Source organism: Pezoporus flaviventris, unplaced genomic scaffold (genome assembly GCF_033815535.1).
Source record: "Pezoporus flaviventris isolate CSIRO_AGI_PZ_B2104156 unplaced genomic scaffold, CSIRO_AGI_Pfla_v1 ptg000041l, whole genome shotgun sequence".
Taxonomy (NCBI): domain Eukaryota; kingdom Metazoa; phylum Chordata; class Aves; order Psittaciformes; family Psittacidae; genus Pezoporus; species Pezoporus flaviventris.
Window position 1 is genome coordinate 12049741 of NW_026892589.1, and position 27660 is coordinate 12077400.

General features: G+C 46.6%; 1 protein-coding gene across 12 annotated transcripts in view; it reads left to right on the forward strand.

Moving 5' to 3' along the window:
• The window catches only part of PITPNM2 (phosphatidylinositol transfer protein membrane associated 2), a 133443-nt gene that overhangs the window by 37942 nt on the left and 67841 nt on the right, over positions 1 to 27660 (forward strand). The gene's annotated exons all lie outside the window — the stretch shown is intronic.

The window sequence follows — 27660 nt, forward strand, 5'->3', positions numbered from 1 at the left end:
GGGAGAATGTGAAAGTATACGAAGGGCACAGTGGGTCACCATAGGAGAGCAAAACTGGAAAGTGAGAACAAGGGCAATAAAGCATGTATTCATTACAGGTGATACTTGCGACACTTGGGCATAGAGACTGCAAATTATTGCGTGGTCCCTGCCATTAAATGCAAATACATCTCTGAGTTTTCCCCTCTGCATCCCAGCCTATAGGATCTTAATGAAGCACAGACAAATCCCCGGAACCACTTCAAGGGGTTTGTGTCACCTCTGTTGTTCCATGTCAGTGCAATTCTGCTCTTGTTACCTGGGGTCTGGGTATCTGCTAGACCTGCCACCAATAGTGAAGGGCTTCTGGATGAGCAGTGGTTGACATTTGATGAATCTGGAGTAAAACTGCACCAGGGACCGTAATAAACCCTGGGGTTTTGTGATGGAAAAGCTGTTTCCCCAGGACAGAACTGACTGGCAGGGTTGGGTTTGGCTATAACACTGCTGAGGTCTGTGTACTGAGCATCTCATCATGGAGTCTGCAGTTGGGAGAGAAGCGGGAGGGAAGGATGTTGTTGCTTGAAGTTCCTCTCTGATCCCTTCCTGCTTTTGTTGGCGGTTAACAGTTAAAGGAGGGAAAAGGCATTTCTGGCTCTGGGCATCCTGGTGCAAGCCTGGCTTCATCTCCGTCGAAGGTCTTCTGGCCTCAGCTGCGTTTGAAGGTCTTGGCTGTTACAGGAGCTGACAAACAGGCATTAATTGATGACTCACCAGCGCAGCAATGTCAGAAATGCTGGGTTTAGTTTGCTGTTCCTGCATGTTCTTCAACCTGTAACTGTTCTGTGCAGTTTTTAGCCTCGGGAGAGGTTATCTTGTCCCTGTACAGCAAAGGAGGAAATTGAGAGTGGGCACTGTGGGATGAAAAGTGGCTGTGGTGCAGCGCAGCGCTGCAGGTGGATCTGTTTGCTTCATGCAAAAGAAGGACTGACAAAGCCTGGTTTTGAGAAGCTGGTTTCAGTCCAAGTGGTTGGTGGAGCAAGAAGAGATTTCTCTAAAGGTTTGGTGTTTGGTTTTCACTCTTGTTTTTCTTCTCCTTAAGCAGCACAGAATAGGATCGTGCTCCCTACCTACGTTTGTAGCCTCACGTACAGGAAAGCTGTCTGTTCGGGTGTGTTTTCACAGGTTTGGGGCTTAAAGTGGCAAGTTAATTCTTAGCCTGTGAGTGGGGGGAAATCCTTGAAACAGCAATGAAGCAGTAGTGCTATATGCCACTTGGGGCGGGGGGGTCTTAAGAATAAACCTACCAGTTTATAGCTTATCTGTTGAGGTAAGGAATAAAGATAGAACAACATAAATGTCTTGAGTTGTCTTGGTATTTATTAGTTGCTGTGCTCACTAAGTGTGCTTTCCAGTGGGTAGAGCTTTTTTGCTGTGATAAGTTCTCTTAATAATGGGATTTATTAGCAGAAGCTGTGTGTCTTCCACCCCTTCTCTTTGAGCGCACAGGAGTACAGAGTGAACTGGGCATTGCTCCTTGGTGTGAGCACACTGCACGGGACCCTCCTCAGCTCTGTGCCCTTTGTTCTGGGCAATCTGTCTCTTGTGACGATACATTTAAAATCTCAACTCCATGGGTTGGGTGCCTGGGGTCTTGTTGTGTGGGGTTCTTTTTCAAGTTTGACTTTTCTGCTCCTTTTAGTCATGCTTTTCTTGTTCCACAGTAATCTTGGGTATTAATTATACGGTATTCAGCCTCTCCCTACCCTTTTCCTCTCCCACTGTGCCAATAACAGCTGCTTGATCATTTTTGGTAAGAATTTTACCTTTGCAACTGTAGCCTTAAATAATCAACCAAAGACATCCCCCCCCCCCCCCTTCCCCAGCCATAAAGAACCCAGTGAGGCTTTGAAGAAATGTCAATGTCATTTAAATATGTAGCACTCATGCTCAGGCTTTCTCTCTGTACCTTCCATCTAATTTCCCTTCTCTCAATAGCTCTGACTAATGCTGGGATCTTTCTCTGTTTGAGCCCTGCTATTTATGAATAGAGCAAGTCTTATCTGCAGGCTTGTGAATGCTTACAAGTGCGAGGCGGGCTGGGATGAACAATGTGCATAAATAGCAAATAGTTGAAGGGCCGAGTCCTCGGAATAACAATCGAGGAGAGATGACCCTGCTGAATATGTGATGAAGCAAACAGCACTCCTGCTCGTCAGCTCCTCGCTTACTGGCCCAGGTGAGTGTATTTCTGTTGCAGGGCTTGCTGTGCAGGCTGAAGTTCATCAAGGCGCTAAGAGGTGGTCTCCTCCTCCTGAGCCCCGCTGTTCCTACCAGCCTGAAGAGGTGCTTTCAGTAGGGAAATCTTATGAAATGCAATAGGAATGATGATTTATTTTCCCTTATAATCAGCGTTGCTGACTGAGTTACCCTTCTGCTGCCCTGCTTTCTTCCCTACAGCAGGCTGGTGTTTCAGGGGTAATCTTTAGCTCGCTCTCTTGCAAAAGGCTCATAGGACTGGCTCTTTCTTTGATACGATTATTTCTAATGCTCTTCCTCCTCTTATTGCAGCACTCCTGTGTGTGCTCGCTAAGCCAGATGTTCACCTCACACTTCGTGTTCCTCTATGCATCTAAGCTATAAAGGAAAAAACAAGAGTGCTTGTTCCCCTGTGGAGTGCTCCTCTGGAAATGGAGTGCTGCCTCCCTATCCTCACCAAGAGGAAAGAGCAAAGCTGCGCTTACATCATTGCATGACAAAAGTGCTTTCCAGTCCTTCAATGAAAAATCTTTGAGAGCACAACGTTGTTGCTTATTTAATTACTGTTAGCAGGTAGTGTATTTAGGGCAGCATTTGAAGTGTAACTGGCATAAGGGTTTTGGTAAACTCATTACTTGCTCTGCTTGTAATAATTCCTGGGTCTCCCTGGCCCTACCTGGGGAAAATAATCCATTTACAATGGTGTGCAAAAAGGGCTGGAGAGAGCTTGCTGAGGCCAGGCAATTCAAAATACGCAAAGCTCTTGTTTCTGATGGGTGTTTGGAACTTCTGGTAGCATAAAACATTTGATGCAGTGGTTTCGGTGCAGAATAAGCATGGAAGTGCCCTTAGCTGCGTTTCCAGGAGGCAGCAAACACCACACGTTATCTCTGTAACATTTCAGTGATGATAAGGTATCTGTAGCTCTTTCCGTGACACAGTTTAGTAAATCCAGCAGCAGCCCTTTGCCTTTACCGAGCTTGCAGAGAAGCTGTGGAGCTGCTTTTTGCCTTGGCTGCAGAAAGTGGTGTGTAACGAGCACTGTAAAACCTGGTTGATGGTGTGTGAAGCATGAACTCTGTCATTCCAGGCTTGTTGGGCTCTGGCTGCTCAGGTTCAGTCCTCTTTGGTCATCCCTGTGCTATGCACCTGCCCCGCATCAAGGACATGGGGCTTTTTGGTTCTCCCCTTTCACATCCCTTGTGTGTTGTGTAGATACACTCTATCCTCTCTCTGGGAGAAGAGAAATGTGCTCATGGTGTGCACAGGGAGCATGGCACAGGGCCACAGTGCTGCCAAGGAAATGAAAGACTGATTGGGAGCAGCAGCGGCTCGGTTTGGACCGGGGTGAGTGTGGGCTGTTCTGATGCATATGGGGATCACACTGTAGTAAAGGTCCATATTTCTCCGTGGTATTTCTGGTACTGTCAGGAATGAGTAAAGCTTCATGATGAACACTGACCTTTTCCCTGCCCAGTGAGACATTCATCTGCAGCACCCACTGGAAAGGTTCGGGAGAGCACTACCCTGATGCCTGTTGTCAAAACCAGCCCTTTTTCCCCTTGTCATACACTGTCTCTTGCGATGTTTTCCAAATGAGAGCCCTGAGTATGTAAAGATTCATGTGTTTTCTGTGAACACAGCTGCTGCTCTTGACCCATCTGCCAGGAATTCTGCTCTTCAGACACAGCTTGCTTCCTCCCGATGTCTGCCTCCCTGTTCCATCCGAAACAAACACTTTAACACAGCTTTGCTTCATGCAAAAGAACAACAAACCCTCCTTTTAAGGGCATGTTTCAGAGCATGAATGAATCCAAGGATGAGCAGAATCTGCTGTCAGATGGGTGTTTTAGGTTGGACAAGTGTGTAAAGTGGTGTCGCTGTGGAAAATCTCTTCTTCCACTGCATAAAAATTCCTCAAGCAAGCGTGTCTGGGCAATGCCAAACCTGGTTAACGTAGGGTGAAGCTTCTTCAGAGCCTCTGTCCTTCCTGTTTGAAGGAAAACTGAGTCCATGCTGCTTCTTTGAGTATTGCTGTGCTACGAGGGCTTTCTCAGCAGCACAACCACTGTTGGTAGAGGAGAAAGAGCAGCAATTCATTTTATTACCTTAGAGAAATAAAAGTGTGTGTACAGCAAAAAACCAGAGCAAACCAAAACCCACCAATACAAAACACAAACTTAGGAGCCCTCTGCTTTAAAAACACCTGCCCCTCACCTCTGCTGAAAAGGGCATGTCACGGGATTGCAGAGGGCCTGGATCACGCAGTCAGGAGCCTTCCCACATCGCAGTCCTCTTGCTGCCAAGGGCGTGCTCACAAGATGTCCCTAATTCAGTTAGAAGTGCTCTTCCAGGAACCGTATCATTATAGAGCTTGAAATTGTGCAAATGGAGTGGCTGCAGTCACAGAGGATAGCTACTGCTCTCTGCTTCTGAGCGCTGAAAATGTCTCTGCAATGAGCTGTGTCCCGGGCTGGCTGCTGCCTCTCTCAGCTGGGGACAGCAGCCTCCAAAGGGTCCTAGCTCTGAGATGCTGCCCTCTTCTGTCCTGCTGCACCTCTCTTCTCTTCAGGACATGCTTCACCTTCCTGAGGGAACAATTCCACGTTCTTCACTGACCATCCATAGAGGCCTTGTGATCTTTTCCTCCTAGAGGTTAAATTTCTGACATACGCGGGTTCTGCTGGACAGATGAAGCTGCTTTGGTTCATAGGCAGTATTGCCTGTGCCTGCATCTAAAGAAAGAGGGTATCTGATCTCTGATTGTGGCTGGGCTTTTATCCTTTATGGGACTGTAATTTGTTGGGAAATAGGGATAGACACAGGGGGAAAATGAGCTCTCAGCACCTCTTAACTGTGCTGCAGGTGTTTCTTTTGGTTTGGGGGTGGTTTTTCCTTTGCATGGGCTGTGGCTGGGACAGTCTGCTTAACCAGTTCTGCCATGTGTTAAGAGTGTGGTCTGTTAGAGAGGAGCGTGTTTGAAACTGGAGGAGGAGCTTCCTAAATTCCTCTTCTGCAGCAGTCCTTCCAGCAAAGGAGCAGCACTGGTGACTCCAGGGAATCATCCCTTGCTCCCTTGGAAGACAGCTTCCTCAGAGTGTGCTTTCTGCAGTATGATGTTGTATCTGATGCTGCCGTGTCCAGAAGGTATCTGGGCCTCTTTATTATAATCATGTTTGTGCGTTCAGACCAATTTTGGTGGTTAGGAGGGTTCAACAAAATCCCAGAGATCTCAGTAAGCTAATTTGGTAACTGTTTGTTGCGTTTGTTGTTCCTCTTTGTTGTGAGGACAGAGCTGGTTCATGCTGATGAGTGCTGCATGAAAATTATATTATTAGTAATTACTGGTAATTTCTTGTCTGGAAGCTTCAAGTTTGTGGGAGCACTTAAATCCATTTGCTTCTGTATTCCCTCTGGCTTTGCTGTCATGTCTCTCGGCACCACGTACCTCAAGGCACTTCAGCAGTTCCCTTTTCTCCATGGCAACTTCTCACAGTGGTTCCTGTATGGCAGAGAGGCAGTTCTCTTTCTTTCTTTCTTTCTGCCTTCATGTAGCTTTTCTGTCCGGTCCATGGGCATCCTTGCACTGTAGAGGCTGCCCCAAAGCAAAGGGAGCAGCACCAGCCCTGAGTCAGGAAGGGTGTTGGTGCAGGGTGATGCTCAGGAATGAGGGGGAAGGCAGAGGGACCGGTGTGCGCTTCACATTTTCTCCTCCCCCAAAGATAAGTTGTAGTTGTCTCTTTATTTTAACTGTGGTGTGGTGATGCAGTGGTTTTTGTCAGCTGGCAAAGCTGAGCATTAGTCACAGAGGCTTGTTTTGTGTTCTTCTAGGGAAGCTGGCAGAAAGGTAAAGAGCAGAAGCGTACCATTAAACAGAAACCCCTGGAAAAAACCAACCTGAAACCCCCAACTCCTCAAAGGGAATTGCAGTATTGCTGCATTTCCTCTTCAAGGGGAGCATCTTCTGTCTACCGTGTCTCAAATCCCTCTTTTAGATTTAAATTATAGGGGTATTTCTGATTTTTGAGTCATGTGTGCAAACATGCGCTGAAGGTGATCCTACCTTCCATAGCTAAGGAAATGGAAATAGATGGAAGAAATGCTTACTTGGTTGAGAGTTGGGTTTATTTCCCCTGTACTGAGTTTTTTCTTCAGAGATCATCATTTTTCCTGTCCTCTCAGGTGGATTCCTTAAAACCTCTATCATCTGTTTTGATTGGATTTCTGGCATTTTCACTATTTCTGCTTGTATCAGTGCCTCTCTATCTCCTTTCCTTTCATCTTCCCAAGTCTGATAGAAAGTTGCCTCAGACCAGAAGAGCTGAATGAAGGAAATCTTTGCTGCAGGTGAGATAAGCAGCGTTTTAGAGGAGGGCAGCCAGTGCCCAGCACCTTGCACAGGACCCGTGTTTGCTGCCCCACATGCTGTTGTCCTCGCCTGGGGTTTCAGCCCAAAGGTGGGCAGCCACAGGGTGGTGTTCCCAGCCAGCTCTGGCAAAGGGTGGTGTTTGAAGTTTGCCTGGGATATACTGAAGCAGTTCCCATGCATGTTCCAAGCTTTCCAAGTGAAACGAGCAAGCAGAAAAAGCAGTGGCACTTGCTCCTTTTTATTCATTTATTTACTTAAGCTGTATAAAGTTTATCTAAATTTGCAGCTTGTTTGGGTTTGCTTAACATGGACTCTTAATGACCACGTATTAATAAATGTTGGATTCCTTCCTGGTTGGGGAGGATGAAGGGGTGGGCTATGAGCTCCTTACTCCAGGCACCAAGGTGGGAGCAACTTTGATTCCGCATCTTGGCATCTTGTAATGACTCCTCGTTCAGGAGGGTAAGCAAAGCTAAAGGACAGCCAGGTTGTTCCCTGCACAGCGGGCTCCCAGTCCAGGTTGGGTTTATATTTGTAGCTTTGTTTTGCATTTTGTTTTTACTGGCTATAGAAATGCTTACGCTCCTGTGTGAACTGAGCCGCTGTGCCCTTCAGTGTACCCGGAGAGGGAGGAATGTGTGTTATTCTGCGCAATGGAAGTGCCCGTCTGTTTTCAGAGCCTGAAACTCCCAGATGTGCAGAACCTTTAAATGCCAAAATATCAACAAAGTGATGCAAAAACTTTCTTCTGGTCCAGATAAGGAATGTGAGAATTGTACAGGAACCGTTTCTCAATGGTTACCCATGTAAACACCGATGGGCTTTTGTGAATTGATTCTCTTTCCTCCCTGCTTCTGCTCCAGCACATGGAAAATGGGACTGACCCTTAAAGGTCAGATTCTAGCCTACCATTGCGCTTTATTATCCTGCTTGTCAGAGGACACAGCGTGTTTGCTCTCTCTTGTCCAGATTTGCTTTTTTGTGTATATCTCCCCCCCCATGTGAATTTTAAATAGGATTTCTACAAGATATGGTAGCAGTAAAGCTGTTCTGAGAATGTCATTTACTGTATTTTTTAGCTTCTGCTGGTCTTTTTTTAGTTCCTTGCTAATGATGGTGTTGCTTGGAGCGTGGCATTTTTATGCATCTGAAAGGAAAAGTTATGCAATTACACAGATCTTATTTTATTTAGAGACTTACAATAATAAACATATTCAGGCAGCAGTTACCAGAACTCAGTATTAAGTAGCTGTAAAACCCCTAATGAGATAAACCATTTAATGTATTGACTTGTTAGTGTCTTTAGCTCTGCTTTTGATGGAGTGGTAGGTAGAGTATATATTTAGAAACGAATTCCAGCAAAAACATATCCATCAGACTAAAGTATTTTTCAAGACCCAAAAAGCAATTGTGGCTTTTTTGCTCCTAAGCAGAAAGTCATGCGCTGTGGATGAAAGATGCCAGTGGTGAAAGTCTGGCTTACCAGAGGGAAAAACAGGGGCAATCAGCTCCTAAAACCACAACCATAATAGGAGAGCAAGATGCACGCGTTGTATTCTTGCTCCTGTAGCTCCCGATTTGAGGACCCGCGCTGTTTGTAGGCTGGGATAAGCTGAGCGGAGGGAATAGCAGAGGTTCAGCGGTGTGAGCCGCTGGGTGTAACTTCCACGTGCTTTGAGTGCGTGTGCTCCTGGAGCTGATTCGTGGTGGGCTGTTTGAGCAGAACAGCGTCTAAGTGCTGCAGCAGCTTCCTGTTGTGCCACTGTGTGCAAGTTTGCTTTTCATTGTGTGAAGACAGCGTTGGTTAGGGGAGGTTTTGTACAGCCCCGGTGAAAGTCACGCTAAAAGTTGTTGTTCTTTGAGCTGTGAACCTGAGCCAGACATCTCTGACCTTTTGTAAAGTGTTCGTGTCCCGATTTGCTTCCAAACCTCTGGAATTTGGCTTGGCTTTTATTTCCTGTGTTTGTAAAGAGGTGCTGTATGTGTAGTCAATTGAGCTTAGCACCGAGCAAGCTGTGGATGCTATTCCTCTATCTGGAAAGGGTTTGGAGATCGGGCAGCTCACTGAATGATTCAGTTTGTAGCAAACAGCCTCCTTCCGTGCGTGTTTGTGCCTCTGCCAAGCTCTGGAATATGACCAGTTTTCCAGAACAAGAGCAGAGCATCCCAAATTACTGGAAAGCTGTTGCTTAGCATTCTTGCTTATCTTTTCTCTTTCTTTGATGTCACACAAAACCACATCTCCGGAGTAGGCAAGCGTGTAATGGAACACGTCTAAGCTCTTCTTTTACTGGGGGTGGCTTATTAGTTTACAGTGGAAAATGTGTGTTACTGGTGGTAATGTGGGTTTTGTTGGGTGTTTTTTCTCTAAAGGGAGGTTTGTTTAACCAAAGGAATTACTTCTCTTGCACATTCCACTGTTGATTCGTTTAAATGATCCTCCTAATGAGGACGATGTTATGTTCTGGAAGGCTAAGGAAAAGTTAAGTTCCTTTTTTGTTTAGTGACACTGACAGCAAGAACACCCCCATAAGTAACAGGGAAGCAAGCTGCTTATAATCCCAAACAGGTTTGTCCTCCGAAATAGCACTGCTGGGAAAGTATGGATGCTCCCATCAGGCAGCCTGAGAGATGTGACAGAGAGTTTTGTTGGCATCACTTTGGTGTGAACTGTGTTCCCTCTGAATGCCCAGGCTGCTGGAAAACTGGGGAGGATCTTGCACATGTCTCTCTTTCCCACCAGAGTTACTTCTTTCACCATGTGTGTTTTAACTTGTCAGCTTTTTGAGGCTTTTCTCTTTCCCACTGTGGTTTCTATGGAAATGTCATGGGTGGTGTGTAGTAACCCTCCTGACTGCAGCAGTCACTCTCTGTTGCTTAGCTTGGGCTAATTTTGTGTCTGGTTTGTGCTGCGAGAAGGGGACAGTTACAGAGGGGGGCCAGTTACAGAAATGGCAATCCAAGAGATGCCTTCTCCATCCCCTGGAGTTGAGAGGATCAAGCCAGAAGCTGACATTACCAGGCAGGTTTGAGGATGGACCTTACAGTCACCAGTTCCTGGTGTGTGTGGCAATAGCAGTCCTAGGATGGGGCTGTTGGTTTGGGAAGCAGAGGAAGGAAAGGGACTTCTGTGGTTGACCCCAAGGACTCTTCTGTTGAGTGAGTGGAAGGTTTGTTCTACCACCTTCTTCAGAAGAGCAGGTACCGTGCTAAAACCCCTAAAGAGACTGGGACTGTTCCTAGCTCTGTGCACAAAGCTACATGCATTTTCAGATAAAAAGTGCTGACACTTCTTTCAGCTGTCCTTACTGTGAATCAAAGCACTCCGTTTCCCAGTATTTCTCAACTCAGAGAACACCAAGCTGGGCAGCAGAGAGATTTTAGCGCTGCATACAAGATTAGTGGTGTCTTAAGGGGAAAAAGGAGGCACTTTGCGTTCCAGCAAGCCAGCAGCTTGCCATTCACAATGTAAAAAAGCATGTGGTATTGTCTCGCTGACGGTTCTGTGTCGAACAAGGCTTTTAGTCTGGAACTTCTGTCAATCACCTTCGCAGCTGAAGAGCTTGAAGTGGGTTGTGCTGCTTGTTACCATAACTTCGTGCGTGCTCATCTGCCATAGCGGCTTAGAGACCTGCTTCCAAAGAAGTGTTCGGTACAGATGGCAGATGCCGTAAGTGTCTTTGGGTACAAGAACTGAACTCTGAAGGTATAAATGCATTTAGTTATCTAATCCCCTTCCACTTTGAGTAGGACTTCTAAGTGATAAGCATTGGTCCTAAGGCGCCTCAAACCATAGACAAGGCGCTGAGGTGGGATTTCAGCCTTTGGTGCAAATAACGCACCTTGCAGTTCACTCTCTTCTCTTGAGTGGGACCTTTATGGCCTCTTCATGTTCATTGGCTTTATTCCTGAATGCTTCTGTTGCCCTTGGTCTGGCAGCATTCCTGAGGTAAGAGATGCTGAACCACTCAGGGTGAAAGATGTGACTAGAACACCAGCAAATCCTCCTCTTTGCACTTGTAACCCCCCCTTGTGCTGCACGTGATGAGGATTGGCTTGGGTGAGGAGAGTGGAAGAGCCTCTCCCTGGGGACTTTCTGTGGCTATTCACAAGAATGCTCTTTGGGAACTATAGTGAAGGTGTGGATGAAAGTAGGGGTATTACTGCGTGCTTTTACCGTGTCATTTTAGCAGATCATTTTCTCCAGTAAATGTGACAGGTTAATTCAGGGTTTGCAGAGGGGCTGAAGGAATTTGACCCTGAATCCCAGAGGAGCTCAGTACTGTGTCTGGGAGGCTGATGCCGTGATGTGGAAAATTCCTTCTCCTTCAGATATGGTCAGTTTATTATGGTTTGGCTAGTCTGATTCTCTCACCTTGCCTGCGATGGCGGATGGGATAGGTAACAGTGCTCTGCTTATTTGGGTGCTTTTGTGCTAAAGGAGCACAGGACCTCGTTATGGAAGTGTAAAAACTTTCCGGGGACAAATAGCGTAAAGAGGAAGATCCAGCTTTCTCTGCTTTCCCCTGTGACGGGCTTTGGAAGCGCAGTCATTGTGCTGTAACACAGCGCAGATACAGTCCTGTCTGTCAGCATGAAACTGGGAAATGTTTTCAGCTCAAAATAAACTCCACAAAGGGAATAGTTTCCATGTGGTCCCCTACGCGGAGGAAAGCCACTGGACTTTAGTCCTAAATAAAGATTCCAGCCGACTTTAGTGCTTTAAGAAGCAGTAGCTGTTGTCCTAAATTTGACCTCTGGCTTAGCAAGTCTGCATTGACCAAGCCAGCGGAGCAAGCTTCACGCTGGCTTCTCGGTGTTGCTGGTGCTTTCAATCGCTTTGAATGGTTTCAGTTGCATAGAACGTAAGGAAAACTTTCCACATTGCATGTATTGAGCCATCACTTCACTGGCCAGTCATTTTCCAAAGCTTGCCATTGTCCTTTTTTCCTCTTTAATACCACTGGGGAGAAAAAAAATGCATTAACCTGTGCTTGAGAAGGCAGTGATTGGCTTGGTTTGATGCAGTTAGACCTATTTATTGTGTGAGTGGGAGATGCTTCTAAGGTATTTGGCAGCAAATCATCCTGGAAGGCAGCCCCCTGAGCAGTGCTTGCTCGTGTTCTTTCTCCTGACAGGGCTATTGGGATCTTGTTGCTGAATTTGCAGAAGAGAATGATCCATCTCCTCAAGATTTTTCACTTCTAATTTCAGTGGTCACCAGGGATCAACTGCGTCAATCACTTGTGCTGTATTTTTAGAAGCAGCAGCTCTGGTTAGTTTGGAGCTTGGATGTTTTCTCTCCCATTAGCTAATTACGGCTATTATGCTCTATTGTCATTATTGTCACTCAGGGTATTTTTGAAAATTAAGGGTGGAAAGTGCCTGCATAACAATGAAACTCATCAGCGAGGCTCCCCCAGCCCAGTGTGAGTCACCCGGCCTCATTTTAGTCACACAAATAAGTTCTCTTTTACAACTGTTGACTCCTGCAGCCGCTGCAGTTACTCACTCATCGCGGGAGCAGGAGCTGGTTTGTGTTCTGGCTCACCCCGTGGGAAGAACCACTGGCTCAGGGAAGCATCGCATCCCACCAGGCAGCCAGTTTCCCACCTCACCACCTCTAGCATGGAGTGAGCTTATGTTTTTTACTAGCTTTTGGATGGTTTTGATCTTTATAAATGATATTAAAATGGTGAAGCTGAATAGTGCTGTCCTGAGGAAGGAGGGGTAGCTGGGTCTTGACTTGTCTTTTGGTGAGAACAGAGAGGACAAGGCCCTGGATTTATGTAATTGTTGATCATATTGGGGTGTTTGCTCTGCTCTGGTCTCTTGTCTGTGTAATTGCAGTAAAAGGTGATGATGAATGAGTGGAAGATAGCAGGGCAGAGAGGTTGTGGTATACAGCAGTCATCTTCAAGGGAAAAGCAACTAGGAGAGTGGTAAAGCACCTCTAACTTTGTGAACCTCATGTTTCAGATTACCTTTTTCTGCTCCTTCTTGCCTTGGTATTGCAAGGAACTGCCTCCAATAAAGGTCAGGGACATTGGCCAGCTTCTGATGTAAGCTGCATCCCAGTGGAGCTGTCAGTTGGGGAGAGCTGATGGCCTGCCCTCAGATCCAAAATCCTTCGGTTCCCAAAAAATGATGCTCTGATTCACTTCCCTTCTAGCTGCCTCGCTCTTCCTTGGATAGCATTCCTACTCCTGGTAGGAAACAGAGCTTTATATCGTGTGTTATGCTGAGATAACATAAGCCTGCCTCTAGCAGGTTGGGGTTTGGATGCTTCCTACATGGGCAGATACTATATAACTAACTGCTTGTGAGAGTTACGGGCATCCTTTGAAGCACTTGTGTCACAGCTCCCAGATACCACACCAGATGAGATTGCCATTGTGCATCAGCTCCATGGTCCATTTGTATTTTTTTCCCTAATCTTTCTCCAGGATTTCTTCATCCCATCGTGGTTTGGTGCCCTGCTTGCACTGTGAGTGTTATGAATAAGTCTGTTGAGTGCAATGGACTTCCACAGTTTGAACTCTCCACAGTATTGTGCTGAAGAGAGGTGAAGGGTGATAAATACATTAGTAAATCACACGGATGAAGCCATAAGGCATCAGTGTGGAACAAGCTTGGCTTGTATCTTAATTGCATGACATGAAACTGAACACACAAATCGCACACCTGAGGAACACAGTCAATCTTTAGCAGTGGTGTACGTAATAAAAGATGCTAGCAGGATGTCACTACGAGGCTGGATTGTTACTGCAGCCATTGCTTAGGCTCTGCTTCTCTTTTAATTACCATGACTGGTATTTTTGGGTAGATTTGCAGCTTGTCTGGTTTCTGCCAACTTGGCCAGAAATGTTGATCTCGCGTGACGTGACAGATACTCTCTTGGTAACTGATCTGTGTATATCCTGACCTTCCCCTTCTGCTGATGCCCGGATTCATTCCTTACAATGGCAAGAGCAGGTTCTGGAGGAAAGGTGTCCCTTTCTATTAAAGCCTGTGCCTATGGCTGTTACGATCTTGTGAGTAGCTTGAATAAATCTTTGCAGATAGAGCTGATGGGCTGGAATGTTTTTGTTTGCTTTAGCTTTTGGGTGGTATTAGCTTTAGTTGTAACCTCTTTCAGTTTCTGTTATCTTTTCTATGGACTTCCTAGCGCTCTGATCCTGCATTGAAATCCATGTAGATAGTGTCCTTCTGTGCTGAGGTCTGAGGTTGCTCCAGTGAGGCCAGACACTGCTGCTGTACTGCTCTCGTGCGGTGTCTCTCTGCTTGGTAATGCCCAGCCTTTCCTATTGAAGTCACAGGGCTTTCCTGGGTTTATTCACTTGTTTTCAGGTTACCCTTAAGGAGCTTTTACCTTCTAAATGTCTCCTGTCTTTGTAAGACATCTTAGGTAGATGTTTCACCAGCGGTGTTGAGGACTGCATGTTGCTGGTGCCCTACCCCAGAGCTTGCCCCTTCTGTCCTGCCTCTACCCTGAGCTGCAGTAGCTGTCTCGTGATCAGCTGGCCCCACTCTGAGGTCTGCAGAGCATCAGCATGAGTTGAATTTAGCCTCAGAACAATGTGTCTGCTTGTGAAGATCATGCTTAACCTGAAAGACCTTGAGTTTTCAGGTGGGAACCTCCTGGTAAGAGTAGAAATTCCTGTTTATCTTCTTTTCAAGGTCACCCTCCAATTCCAGGCGGACTATGAGCTGCTGAGTAAGTAGTACTTGGGTGGAAAAGGCATCATTTGTGTGCTCTTCTTGATGATGTGCAGCTCACCGACAAGCCTTCGCCTTGTGTGTTTGGGAGCATTGTGTAGGTAGACCCAAGGGTTTCCTGTGTGGCTCCTGCAGCGCTGGACTGTATGTGCAGTTGGCTTCGCTGGGGATGCTGCATCCAAATCCCATCTAGAGCTTGTGAAAGACTACTGCACTATTTGTGTTATTGATTTCTGGACTTTGCTGTCATGCCGGATTTTAGCTTAGTGATGCAAACAAAATAAAAGCAAAGCTGTGGAAAAGCAGGGACTGAACTTTAGGCTAATGAAGCTGTATTGTGTCTGATAAATGGGCAAGTAATCTGCTGGAAAAGGGGGAAAGTTGACTTTTAATGAGAAGTTATTAGATGTTGAATAGCTGTTCAACTGCTGTATTAATAAAATGGACAATCCCCTTTAGCTTGTCTCCTTAAAGCATTCCATTAACTGAGAGCCCCCCTTAATCCATTCTTTGAAGAATTAATTAACATGCTGAAAAACACTGCTTTGACTGCAGCGACCTGACGCGAATTCAACTGGGGCTATGTCATCACTGCTTCCTCTACGTACTTCAGCTGCAATTTATGGACTCTGTTGATAATATGAGCTTCATCTGTAAGAGCTGAAGACTTCTAAGAACGAGTCTAATGGGCTGGCTTTTTGTTACAGCATTTTGAATTGGCAGCAACTAGAAAAATAGAAATGAGATGAGAAAACAGGGTCTGGTGCCTGCTGTGAGAACTTGGGTGTCCATTTCAGTTCAGCTGCTGATTTCTGGTATGACTCTGAGCCAGCTTGTGCAGGGGATTTTGGACTGAACTATCCCAACTCCACTGTCCCTCAGACACTCATATTATCAGTGGGATTTGGGTAACTTTTATCACTTAGAATAATTGTCCTTTTCCTCATGTTGTGGTCAGGTTCAAGCCTTTTGGCTCCTTTACCTACCACTTTCTGGGTATGCCAAAACCTGCAGCTTTTGGTGGTTTTAGGCTTTCTACCTGCCAGTTCTAGCAGCTTTAGATGCAGCAGACAAGGAGGGTGAGCATTGCCTCTCGTGATGAGGCAGGTCTGGTGCTGCCATTAGGGGCTAGCACACACGTGTGCGCTTGATGTTGCCATCTAAGAAAGTCCAGATCGTGAATCAGGTTACTGTTTATAAAGCAGATTTATGTCTGATACAAACACAGCTGTAATGCCCTTTAATGAAGGGCGTGTATGGCTCTTGCTAAGGCTGTGCAGCACTGCTGCTATCTGACAGCTGACAGGCGAAGTGAGGATGGAGAAGCTCTCAAGGTGTGAAACAACTGGCCAGACCATAGTGAGAATCGTAAAGCCAGGCCAGGAAACTGCACCACTTGGTCAAGGCCTTGAGAGCTCTCCCTGAAACCTGAACTGATGGGGTTTGACACTTTCTGCTCCGTGTTCTGCTTCCTCAGCTGTTGTCAGGCTGGAGCGAGATTTCCATCCGATGGCGCATCTTATGAAAGGAAAATGTGCTGTAGCCCTTTGTGGCCTTGCTTTTGTGACACTCTTTATAAGGACACTTCAAGAAAGGTACAGTTTGGATATTTGATGGCAATAGAGGAGAAAGGCTTATTTGAATGGGCCTCGGATGTCCCAAACTGTTTTGTTTCTTTTGTGTTGATCATCATTGAATTGCTTTTCTTTTGTCCCGTATGTGCAGAATGACACCTTGTTGTAGGACACCCTGATTGGCTTGGGAAGTTTGATTTGTGGTTGAAGGCAGTTGAAATCCCAATTAATCTGAGGGATAAAAATACACAGGATTCACAGGAGTCCTCAAGCAACACGAGAAATCTGCCCTTGGGGATGCTCTCTGCTTGCCTTGTGGGGCTGAAACCACTGTATGTGTTCTGCGGCTGTTGAATACCATTACATCCAGAAATGCTCTATAGGATAAAAAGGAGTTTCCTGGGTAGGAGTGGAGGGGAGCCGGGTCCTGGCATTTTGAACCCAGTGGGGAGAGGCTATGGGAGGGGTTCAGCAGCAAAATGAGTTGAAATAAAAGGCCAAAGCAATTGCTTCAGAGTTTTGTCATGTGGGTTTGACAGCTGAAAAATGAGTTTGTTTTGCGATTCCCAAGATATTAATGGCACTACTGGGTTCACAGCACAACTTAATTACATTTAATAATGTAATCCACAGCAAGGATTACTTGCACAGGGCTTTGAGGATACTGCTTGAAGTGAGGGTTTGAGCGTCTTTTGTTCGTGACTAGTTTCTTCCACTCATTTATGGGAACAGTCAGGAGATGTGTACCCCCTCTAGAAGAGGGAGGGCTGAGTATTTGGTTGTGGCTGTGCTTATCCCAAGTGTTGTGAAGCTGCCCATGGTGGCAGGCTGCCTGAGCAGCTCTGCCAGCCTTCATTCAAGTTACTGAATCAGGCAAACCCAGATCTACCCAGACTTAAAACAGAAAAGTTCTTGAAGCTTCTAGGTCTTCTCCTGCAGGAGAAGTTGGACCCAGAAACTCCTGGATCTGCTCCGTCACTAATTCCCTCTTGGATGTTGGACCAGATTAATTCTCCTCTCTGTACCTCAGTTTCCCTGCAGATGAGGGATAACGATAGGTGCCCCAGCTCCTGAGGTCAGGGCAGAGCTTACCTAGAGCATCAATGAGGTGGCTGGAATGAGTGCTGCTGGGCACCAGCCGGGCACCACTGCTGTTGCAGGTCTGGAGCAGCCACCCTGCGTGTGCTTACCCAGGTTGAGTGACTCACTTTAGTAGCATTGTTTGCTCTTTTCTTGCCGGACACTGCTCCTGCCCTTGGCTTGTGGTGAATTCATCATTGACTACTATTTTATTCAGAGGCTGCCCTGGTGGGACTTGCAGGTTTCGACTTAGGGTATCCAGGAGGTGCTCATGTTCCTTTCACTGTGCCATTTTCTTTCCCAGTTCTATCACATCTTGTTTCGCCACAAAATGATGGAGATGGTAATTGAATTGCTTGTCAAGAAAACCAAACAAATGCAAGACTCTAGAGCCAGCCCTGACTTTAATTTAGAGAAGGGTTTATAAATGCTATGTGGAAACACACTGTTCTTGGGTTCAGAAAAGCTTGTAGAGAAGTTAAGTATACAAAGGTGCAGCTTCCCTCCTGGGAGTGACAGTGTCACTGTCTGCGGTGTCATCAACCTCCAGCACCTGCGTGTTGTGTCTTATGATGATTGATTTTACTGCAGGTCTCCTCTGCCTTGAGGTTCCTGAAGGTTTCTCTGTGTTGTGGGAGATCCGGAGATGGATGGCCGTGGTGGCAGAGCAGCGCCAGGGCTGTTGAGAAGGTGGTCGGTATATTCGAAGGAGGAATTGAAGAGGTGATTAAAAAAGACACACAATAGCAGGAAGGTGAAGCCAAATGTGCGTGTGGTTTCTGTTTCTTGTTTTGGGCTTTTATTTAATAGCACTTTAAATGCTTTGCAGGTATCTGTTGTGGATGCTTTTGAAACTTCATTTCTGAGGTTTGCTTGCATTGAAGGTATAGATGTGATCTGACTTTTGTTTTCCTTCCAATGCTATATGTCAGGGCATCCTAAGTTTTGTGTCTTTTTGTCTCTCCAGCCTGTACCTAACTGCAAAATACATGTTCAATTTCTCTCCTTCATTGTGTCTATGTACCAGAGTGTCCAGCTCCATTCCTTTGCCTTGAAAAACTTGGTTATTTAGAAAAAAAAAAGGCAGCACCAATAGATACTGTGTTTTTTTCCAAATTTCTGGCTGAATTAAAGTCAAGATCTTAAGGGAGTTTGGGGATAGCAGTGGGGATTCTGGTTTCTTGGGCAGATTCCAATTCAACTCCACTCTGTAATTAAAGGTTTTGATTTTTTGAGAGAGAATTTCCTCTGTGTAATAGCTGCTTTTCCTCTGCTTCTGGTCTTGGAATGAGCATTGTCTGATGGATTCATCCATTTGCCTTTCTCCTTCCCATGTCCTGGATTCAGTTTCCAGTTTTGGCCATGTTTTAAGTAATCATAGTCTGTCCTTTAGGGTTTTTTTTTGGGAGTGTGTGTGTTTTCCCAGGGGAGGTGGGAGTTGGGAACGTGGATTAACACTTGGTAGTATCCATGGGGTATCTCATTGCCCTAACTGGCCATTACATCCTAGTTTGGAAGAAGCATGTGAGACACCCCCCAGCTGCAAAGGGGCTTTTAACTTGGTGCAGGGAAGTAAAAATGGAGCTTCAGGGCTTCTCATCTTGCCAAGCACAGCGGTGACAGCAGCTTCCAGGATGATGGTGCTGGTCCTGGACCTGTCACCCCTGGGGATGACTGGGCAGTAGCATAGGGAAACATTGGCAGCCACGCTCCAGTGAGTCACTGTGTTGTTAGAGGAAGAATTACCACCAGGAATTGTCTTTGTCATTATACAAACCCTGTGGGAAGTGTGCCAAGATGTATATCCCTCCTGGATGCACAATGGAAAAATAACTCTTGCAGCGTTGGGGTTCAGCTGCTTGGGGCGCTCTTGGGTTTTGGTAGTTACATGAACCAATATTGTATAGTTCTTGAGAAAAACTACTCTCCTTCAGGGCTTTAAAACCACTTCAGCCCCAGTTGTTTTGCAAACGTGTATTCTCCAGTGGGAAGGCAGAGGCAGATGTTATCCTCGTCCTGAGAGGACTCTCCTACTTCCAAAAGGCTCCTGATTTAATCGTCATATGACTGAATGGTGCCTCCTCTTCTAGCAGCACATGGAAATGTTTCTGTCCTTGGTCAGAGCCACCACGGCACTGTTCAGTCCTTACCACTAACAACACAATGCCATGAATACATTGCCTCAGGTCCTGGAAAACCTGCAATGGTCCTGACATTCAGAGGTGCAGCAGCTGGATGTGGGGCAAAGCAAAGGTCCTGGCCCCGTTAGCAGTGCCAGCTCCATGTAAGTTCAGTTTGACCTCCTCTGCTCAGCGTGCAGTGTGCTCAGCTGAACCCCCCTGGAAACCTGTGAATTCTGGAGGCTGGGTGTTCACGTTGTGGTTGCCATTAAGGGTGATTTGCAAAAGCAAGAGGTCTGATGGTTTAGAAATGCTTCATCACTCTGTATGCGGGATGCGGAGTGGTAGAGGGGAAGAAGTAAGAGCAGCCCCAAATGTGCTGAATAATGAACCGAAAATTGTTATTGATTATCTGTGCACTTTCATTACCCTGCTGCAGTCCAAGAGCCATTCTTTTTCCTTTATTAAAAAGGAAACAAAACTTTCAAAGGCACTTATAAAATATTTAGTGTAATCATTTTCAAGATCAAAACTCCAAAGGAATTGCCCAGCCCCGCAAACCTGGTTAATCTGTTGGTGTTACGGATGGAAGACGAAACAGTGATATTAAACATTTATTGCTCTTGTGCAAAAGGGCCTCTTCCTTTTGATCTCAATTGCAATATTATTCACCAACCTTCACTGCTGCTTCCCGTGCAAGAATTTTAGGTGTCATTACAAGTTTCTTCTGCTGCAGAAGAACTTATTTCCTCTATCCTTATTTTGCCTTTGGGCAAGGCGAATCTCAGCCTAATGAAACCGATGTGAAGTATTACAGTGCTACAACACTGACTTTACAATCATACAGAGTTTCCCTCCTTGAAATAGTCTTTCTAATCCAGCTCTGAATGTTCATTTCCTTTTCCACATGGTATTTGCATAAATGAGGTAATAAAATGTTATTTCCTTCTAGAATGTAACTACTGAAAGAGTAGAGTAACTGTTGACATCCCCTTTCATTTTGAATAGGGAGTTACTGAGGAAGCAATCCAGAGTCTGTCCAATGTTGACTGCAATCCCAAAATAGCATTTTTCTGTCTCAAAACCAGGTTTAGTGCATCTGCAAGTGTTTGGAGGTAAAAAAAAAAATCAAAATAACCTTGAGGAATAGTCTGCAGTGGGCTGCAAGTTGGAAAAGATGAGTGCAGAGACCCATGAATAAGCTATAAGATGGGGGATGACTGGTGTGGTTCCCATTCCGTGGGAGCTGCAATGAGTGGCCATCAGCTGCCTATATCATGCAGAGGAACATGAACAAGAGCTATAGGAATGAGGTTATCCTTGTTCTCTAGGACTCCTGTGGTTCGCACCAGTCTTAGAGATGTGGATCGATGGGAGAAGGGGTGAAGAACAAAGACAAGGGAGAGAGGCTTTGCATGTGTCTTTGAACATGAAAAAGAGGGGTTGTGGAAGAAGGTGGTTAATGAACCACTTGCTGCCTCTCCTGAGATTAGCACAAGAAGAGCAGGGTTTGGACTGTAGTGAGGATAGCTGAGGTTAGACAGCAAAAGCCTTTTATGTCTGCAAACAATCTGGAGGCTCCAAGATTCCTTGTTCCCGCAGCTTGAAGTGTTTGTCTTCATTCCTGAGTTTTTCTCTCAAAAGAAAAATAAATAGTCCTGTTTCCTGAGCAGTTTTTAGCTTTGAGGCCGTTTGTCTTCAAAGTCAGTCTGAGCATGGTAGGTCTGGGCTGGGTTGGTGCTCAGCTGGGTCCTCTTGCACCTCAGTCTCTTCTTTTCATGCATAGTTACTGGTAGGATTAAAGAGTGGAGCTGTCATGACTTCCTGCTCTTGTTGTTGTAATAAAACCCACTAGTTTCCAGTGCAGCAACTAAAGGAGAGAGGGAAGAGGGATGGTGGGAAGGGATGGAGAAGAGGGTCTTGAGTTGCATAGGTGAGGTCATCCTTGACTCTGGTTCACCCTTGGTCTTTGTTGGTCTTTCTCCCATGTCTTGCTGCTTGCCAGTGTTTTTGCTATGAGCTGTGTAAAAGGATTCCTCCACACTGGGACAACCCAATGTGGTTGTGTTTGTTACTGGCTTTTTACTACTTAATACAAAGAGCCTTGACTAATGGGTGGGGACCTCACTAAGCGTGCTTCTGCTCACTCTCCTCCTGAATCCCATCGGGAACGACGACTGCAGCGCTTGGAGATGTGAAGTGTTAATGCAACCCTGGAAATGGGGTATGTTTGGTTTGCTTTATAAACTTGGCCAGCATCCCATCTCCCTGCCACTGCTGCCCACAGAGTGCGCAGGCTTCGGTATGGCAGTGGCCTTCAGCTAATGGATGTGCCAGGAATGAGAGGAAAACACTGTCCATTGCTGCAGGCTGCAGCATTACATAGATTTGTCTTTACTCGCCCAGCAGCAGTTTTCAGCCTGTTTTCAGCCCATGTGCTGCACTTTGTCAATTCTGCTTTTATTTTTGTTTCCCTGTGTATTTATATGTCTATGTATGTGTCTATAAAATATGTATTACACATCTATACATATTTATATGTGTGTGTGCGCAATGTCTGCCTGTTTCCAGCTTGTAATGCTGAGACATTTGAACCTGTTAAAAGCCAGGTCTGCCCGGTTCCTTTATCTCAGCTCAACATTGGTGCCTGGCTCTGGGGCAAGGCCACAGAACACTGGGTTTTGTCGCTGCTCTTTTCATGCAGACTACTTGGAAACGTTTAACCTTTCATTTCAGAGGTGTTCTTTTCAATATTCAGCTTGATCCCCAGCATCAGGGAAAGGATTAGAGCCTGGTTCATCTTTCCCTCTGAACTCATCAGTGACTTCAGTCTGCCTATTAGTTCTTTTAATGGCTTCTTTATTAGTTCATTATTGCATAACCTCCAGGCATGGCAGGACTTGAAATGTTAATTTTCCAGCCAAAGTTCAGCTGAGGGACTTCACCCGATCCCCATGAAGTCAGCATGTGAATAGAGAGGGCTGGCTTGCTTTGCACCACAGCATCCCTTATAAAGCAGGGAGAAGTAAAGTTCCCTCCCCAGATGTCAAAGGGCTCATAGGAAAGTATAGAAAACCATGGAATTTTCAAGGAGAAAAGGTGATGTATGTGTGCATGCTTTGGTGTGGTGCTACTTTTTCTCTTCCCCACCCCCCCCCCTTCCCTCTCCTTGCTCCAAGCTAGTATTTGGCTGCCCAGTGAACTATAGCAAGATTTAATAGCTCCAGTGTAGCTATATTGCATTTGGACTGATTCCATTCTTCTGTTGTAATAAACGTCTGCTTTACAATGAGCTCTTAAATTCTATAAGTGACGTCAAATTGTGTCTAATAATGGAAAAAGATCAAGTACTGTAAATGCAACTCGTTGGCTCTGCGTCTGCCTTTACCGAGCAGTGTTTCATCCTCAGCCCATTGCAGTGCTCTGCCTCTGAGAGATCCCTGAGGTTTACCCTGAGGTTTGCACCCGAGAAAGCTGATTTCCATGCGTGTTGCTTTTTCCCCTTCCTCCCCTTCCTTCATCCCTGACCATGTTGCAGCCTGTAGGTATGCACAGGGATTCCCAGCTCGGCTGCCAGCCTCGGCCGCACGCTGCAGCTGCTCCAGCATGGGGAGGACTCTGTGGCTTTGCAGGGAGGGCAGATTCACTGTCAGATGCCATCTAAGCTCAGTCATGAAACTTGGATGTGTGAAAGCAGCTGCATGAAAGCTTCCATTTGAGAAAGGTGGGACAGATGAGATGTACGATTAAGCTGGACGGTTACAGTGAGCATCACTTATTGACAAAGGAGTTCCGCTGCCATTCAGAAAGTACGACCCTGAAAACTACTGGGTTTAAAAGCTCATTCTGTCTCTTCAGCTTGTGGCACACACGCATGTATGAGAGAGGCAGTTTGGAGTGTAGTGTCAAGTGTTATGGCAAATAATGGTAGCCACAATGTTACTGAATAAGGATGTTGGGGTTTTTTAACCTTTCAACATGAACACTGCCTGCACAGGATCACTTTGGTAGGGTTGGGAGGAGAGGGGAGAGAAGGGAATGGTAAAATACAAGCATTCAGTTCATCTGCTTGAAAAATACTCATAAATTACGTTTTCCCCTTGACCTTTCTGTAGTGACAGTCGTTCATGTGATCAGAGGAGACTTGTGCTCCAGCTGATACTGTGCTAAGTGTCATGCATTCACAAAACAAGAAGTTCATCTCTGTTCCGTGGTGCTTCCCAATGTAGGCAGCAGCAGGATGTGGGCAGCACAGTTACGAGGCCACGCGGGTCCGTGTGATGGATCTCAGGCTACGTGTGCTGCAGCCTTTGCCAAGGGTCAGGTAGGCACTGCAGGGGAGCAGGGGCTGAGGAGGCTTCCACAGTGATGTTTTGCAGGTGCTGATGGAAAGCGTCTCCTGAGAGCTGGGGGCACTGTGGACAATGGGGTCTGAGTGACAGAGGAAGGGAATGGTCTTTGCAGCAGTGATATTCTGGGGAGATGAAGCTGAGCAAGGCTTCTGGGCCAGCAGCAATGCTGCATTAATCAAGGTGTGAGCGTCGAGGCTGCCTTTAGAAATGCTGACTTAGGACCTAGGAATCTGCTTCACGTTTATGATGCTGCTTCCAATGGCATAAATAAATCCAAGCGCGCTCTGTATGCGGTGCTTCCAGTCGGGGGTATGGCTGTATCCACCTTCAGGGAGCTCTGCAGGGGAGAGGGAAGGCAGCTGGGCTGTTAAGCCTGGTGTTGCTTCCCAAAGCCCAAGTGTTTGATACGCTTGGGATCGATGCTCATGTCTCTTTGATAGCACTTTCTTCAAGGAGGCAACTTCTTGGGGGATAAAGGAGATGTAAAGGACCCAAGGAAAGTGTTTTAGGGAGGTAGGTGAGGTCTCCAGGTAATGCCTTTGCTCATCCTTTCGCCACTGCATGTTTGACTCGGTTTTCTTGCAGTTGTTTTTGGTAATTATCTTTTATTTCTCACTTTTGTGCAAATACTGCAGAGAAGATTGTTCAAAAGCTGAGCCAAAGGTATTGATCTTCAGCTCATGAGTTTCATCTTTCATAGGGGAGATTTTCCTCAACTTCAAAAGGCAGCAGAGCCTTGAACAGGCAGTGGTTGATAAAAACCTGAGGCTGGTACCTGCCTCTGCTGCTGCCTGCTCTGCCCCACCTCCATGATGTTTTTTTTTCCTTCCTAGGGTGAGTCTTTTAACTTTATAATAGTGCAAAATGAACCTCCTGTGAGGCTAGAAAAAGCTCATTATAGCTGCTCTCTATTTCTAGGGCTTTTCTTCCCTCTTGAAAATGGAAAATAGCAGCTGTGACACAGGGTGGGCTGTTGCTGCCGTGGTACAGCTCATTTCAGAGCCTTAAAAAGCCTGTGCTCAGCAGCCTGGACACAGGAAACGTGAGCTGGTCAGAAATGAGGTGTGGAAGTGGCAGCTATAGCAGCACAGCATGGAACAGGGTGGGAACAGCCCTTCTGTAGCCTGAACCCACCAGTGTGAGGGCTTCTCCTGCACGGGACCCAAATGATGTGTCAAGGAGCCAGGATTGTTGCTGTAATACTCTTGTGGGCCAGCCTGTGAAGCCTGGCCAGGGTTTGACCTCCAGGACTCCAGTGGCCCAGGTTGAACACCCTTCATGCTTAACTCTTAGTTGTTAATTACAAGCTGTCAGTTGTCATCAGTCCTCTGCTGCCTCGTTTGGTACCGGGGAGGCTGGCCCTGATGCTCCCAAAGTGAGAACCCAACCAACCACCAGGCTCATGGAGAGCCTTGGCTGGGTCTCTTGGTCTGTTCAGTTCCTGCAGCTCCTGATACGCCCCTCGCTTTAAAGAAAAGGCACTTCCTTCAAGTTGTTGCGAGGGAAACTGTTGAAATCAGAAGTAAATGCAGCGCACTGTGTGTTTGCCTTCAGACAGCCTGCAGCAATAGCTCAGAGGTGGACCTGACTCATCGCAGCAGGATATTGACTCTGGAGCGTAATTATGATGCTTTGAGAACCTGATTTTGAGATAATTGAGGTATAAAACCCTGTGCCTGGCTCTCACAGTTACTCCAGCCCTGAGCAGGGATTGAATAACGGCCTCTACAAATGTGCCACTTGGCTGTAGCAGGAACAGCAGCGAGTCTGGAAATGCCCTGCGTCACCATTGTTTTCCTCTTGCGGGGAGAAGCCGGCTGCACGCTGGGGTTTGCAGACAGCCCCGGCCTGCCACCGGCCCTGGTTGTGTGGCCACAGGGGTTTGGCAAACCCATAGGGCACCAAGCTGAACTTCCAGACCCAAATCCAGCCTCCCATCCAAACGGATGCTTGCTAATCCCATCACATCGAGTATCCCTGTTCAAACATCTCTGGCTGGCTGTAGCGATGGGCTGGATGTGTTGCAAGTGCCAGGGCCACAGCTGGTGTTCTGACACCCCTATTCCAAAGCTGTGTGGTGGCTCCATTGCTTTGGAAAGGCTTTCTCCTCCCTCCATGGCAGCCATCATGTCTGCAGGCAAACTTCGGTGTGTTGTTTGAACAATACAGCAAACAGCTCAGTGAGCTTTGAGCCTCCGTCGAGTCCCAAGACTGTGGAAGGAGGCCACTGTCCTCGGTGAGTTGTCTGAAGGGTGATGTTGCCACCTCTGTCTCACTTGGCAGGGTGTCCCCTAGGATGTGAATGTGGTGAAACCCTGTGCTCATCTTTCGTGGCTTGCCAGCTGGGTTCCACTGCTCTTGGAAGGGTTGGGGCAGGTTGTTTCAGCTCAATGGCAGCCCAAGCTGCAAGTTTATCGTGATTACTATTGGATTTTTTAACCAGTCCAGTTCAAAAAGTCCCTCCTTCAGGGTCAGGGCTGCTGATCCCAGGTGCCTTTTCCTGCTGCCCCCTTTGGTTTAAGGCTGTGATTTGGTCCTTGCTATTGCTCAGTGTGTTTCCAGGGTTGTTTTCTACTCAACTTTTGGGGCCTGGTTGCCGTAGTGAGCAGCTGCCCTTGGAGTTTTTGGGAGCATCACCTTTCCAATGGGCACATCACCAGGACCTCCTCCTGCCTGGAGACCTGCAGGCTGAGCCAAAACACTGCTGACCCCAGGGAAGTAGAAACCTGAGGGGGAACTTCACGGCAAAACCTCAGCACCTATAAAAGCCAAGCAGGAAGCTGGACCAGGAGCCACGGCTGTGGCCAGACAAGCTCTGTGTGCCAGGTGCTTCCAGGCTGCTCTGTGCCTGCTCGGGGCTGAAATGGTTGGGTTTTGAGTCTGTCATAAAAGAAACCCTCTTGTGTCTTGGCTGTCTGAATGACTGCCTGCCTGGCACTTCATTATAAACACACTTTTCCCCATCTTGGTACTGGTTTCCTGCCATTTTGTTGCTTTTAAGGTTCTATTTTTTTGTTTTATTCATCTCTTGCAATCAATAGGAATATCCTGTTTTTAGCAAGCAGCGAAGGCAGATGTGACTGATGTCCTTACGGTGGGAGCAGAATCACTTTCAGAGCTTTTAAATCTAATCTTCCAAGGTCTCTAAAAGCATAACGAACTGCTCAAGACGTGTGGCTGTGTCTCCCACTGCCATTACGTCCAGGAAATGGGATCCAGTGCAGCTCTGGGGCCAGCACTTGAGATCATCTTCTGGTGGTTACTGTAGTTCTTTGCCATGACACTAATTAAAACCCACCTAATGAGATTATCTCTACCTGTTGTGGAGAATTAGCTTGATGGAGGAAATCCTGCACGTGGGCATGGATGCACATAGGCATGGCAGCGTCGGGCAGTGCAGTCTGCTATTATGCCAGGGATTGCCATGGCAAAATTTCTTTAACCCCCCATTCACACACAGAGATTGTTCTGACAGCATAAAATGAAACAGGGAATTGAATTTGAGAATAGATTGATGTAGCACCAGAACAATTGCTATTCCAGAAGAGTCAGGCTGGGATGGCTCGGCTTTACAGCAGGACTAAGGGAGTGATTGACTCCCTGCACTCGGCACTGGTGAGGCTGCACCTTGAATCCTGTGTTCAGTTCTGGGCCCCACATTAAAAGAGAGACATTGAGGTGCTGGAGCAGGTCCAGAGAAGGGTTGGTCCGTGACCAAGGGCATGTGTTTTAACCTCTCTAAACCTTGTTAAAGGTTGGTGAAGTGCTGTGGAAACCCTGAGTAGTGCTGAGTCCTGTTGAGAGCAGTGGCTTCCTGGTTCCCAGACCATGGTTTAATCCACTAGCTAGGTTGGTTGGTTGTAATCTCTTTTTCCCTTCCCCAGGCTTAGGGTCTGGGGCTGTGTTCACTCCAGCAGTTGTATCTGAAGACCTCCAATAAGCAGGCACAGCACAAAGGTAGATTTTGGCGATGAGAAGGAACCAGGCAAGCACTTTGTGTGCCAGGAGAGGTCATCAGATCCTGCTGAGGCTGATTTGGCGTGATGGTAGACAGCTTTACTCCTTGTGTCCTCTCTTCCCTATCAGTTTTCTTCCTCCTTACCTCCCTTTCCTTAATGATTGTATTGTCTTTATCACCAGGCCATCGGGAGCCTTAAGAATATTTGCAAAGTTACTGCTTTAACTGTTGGTGTAGTAAATGCTGTATT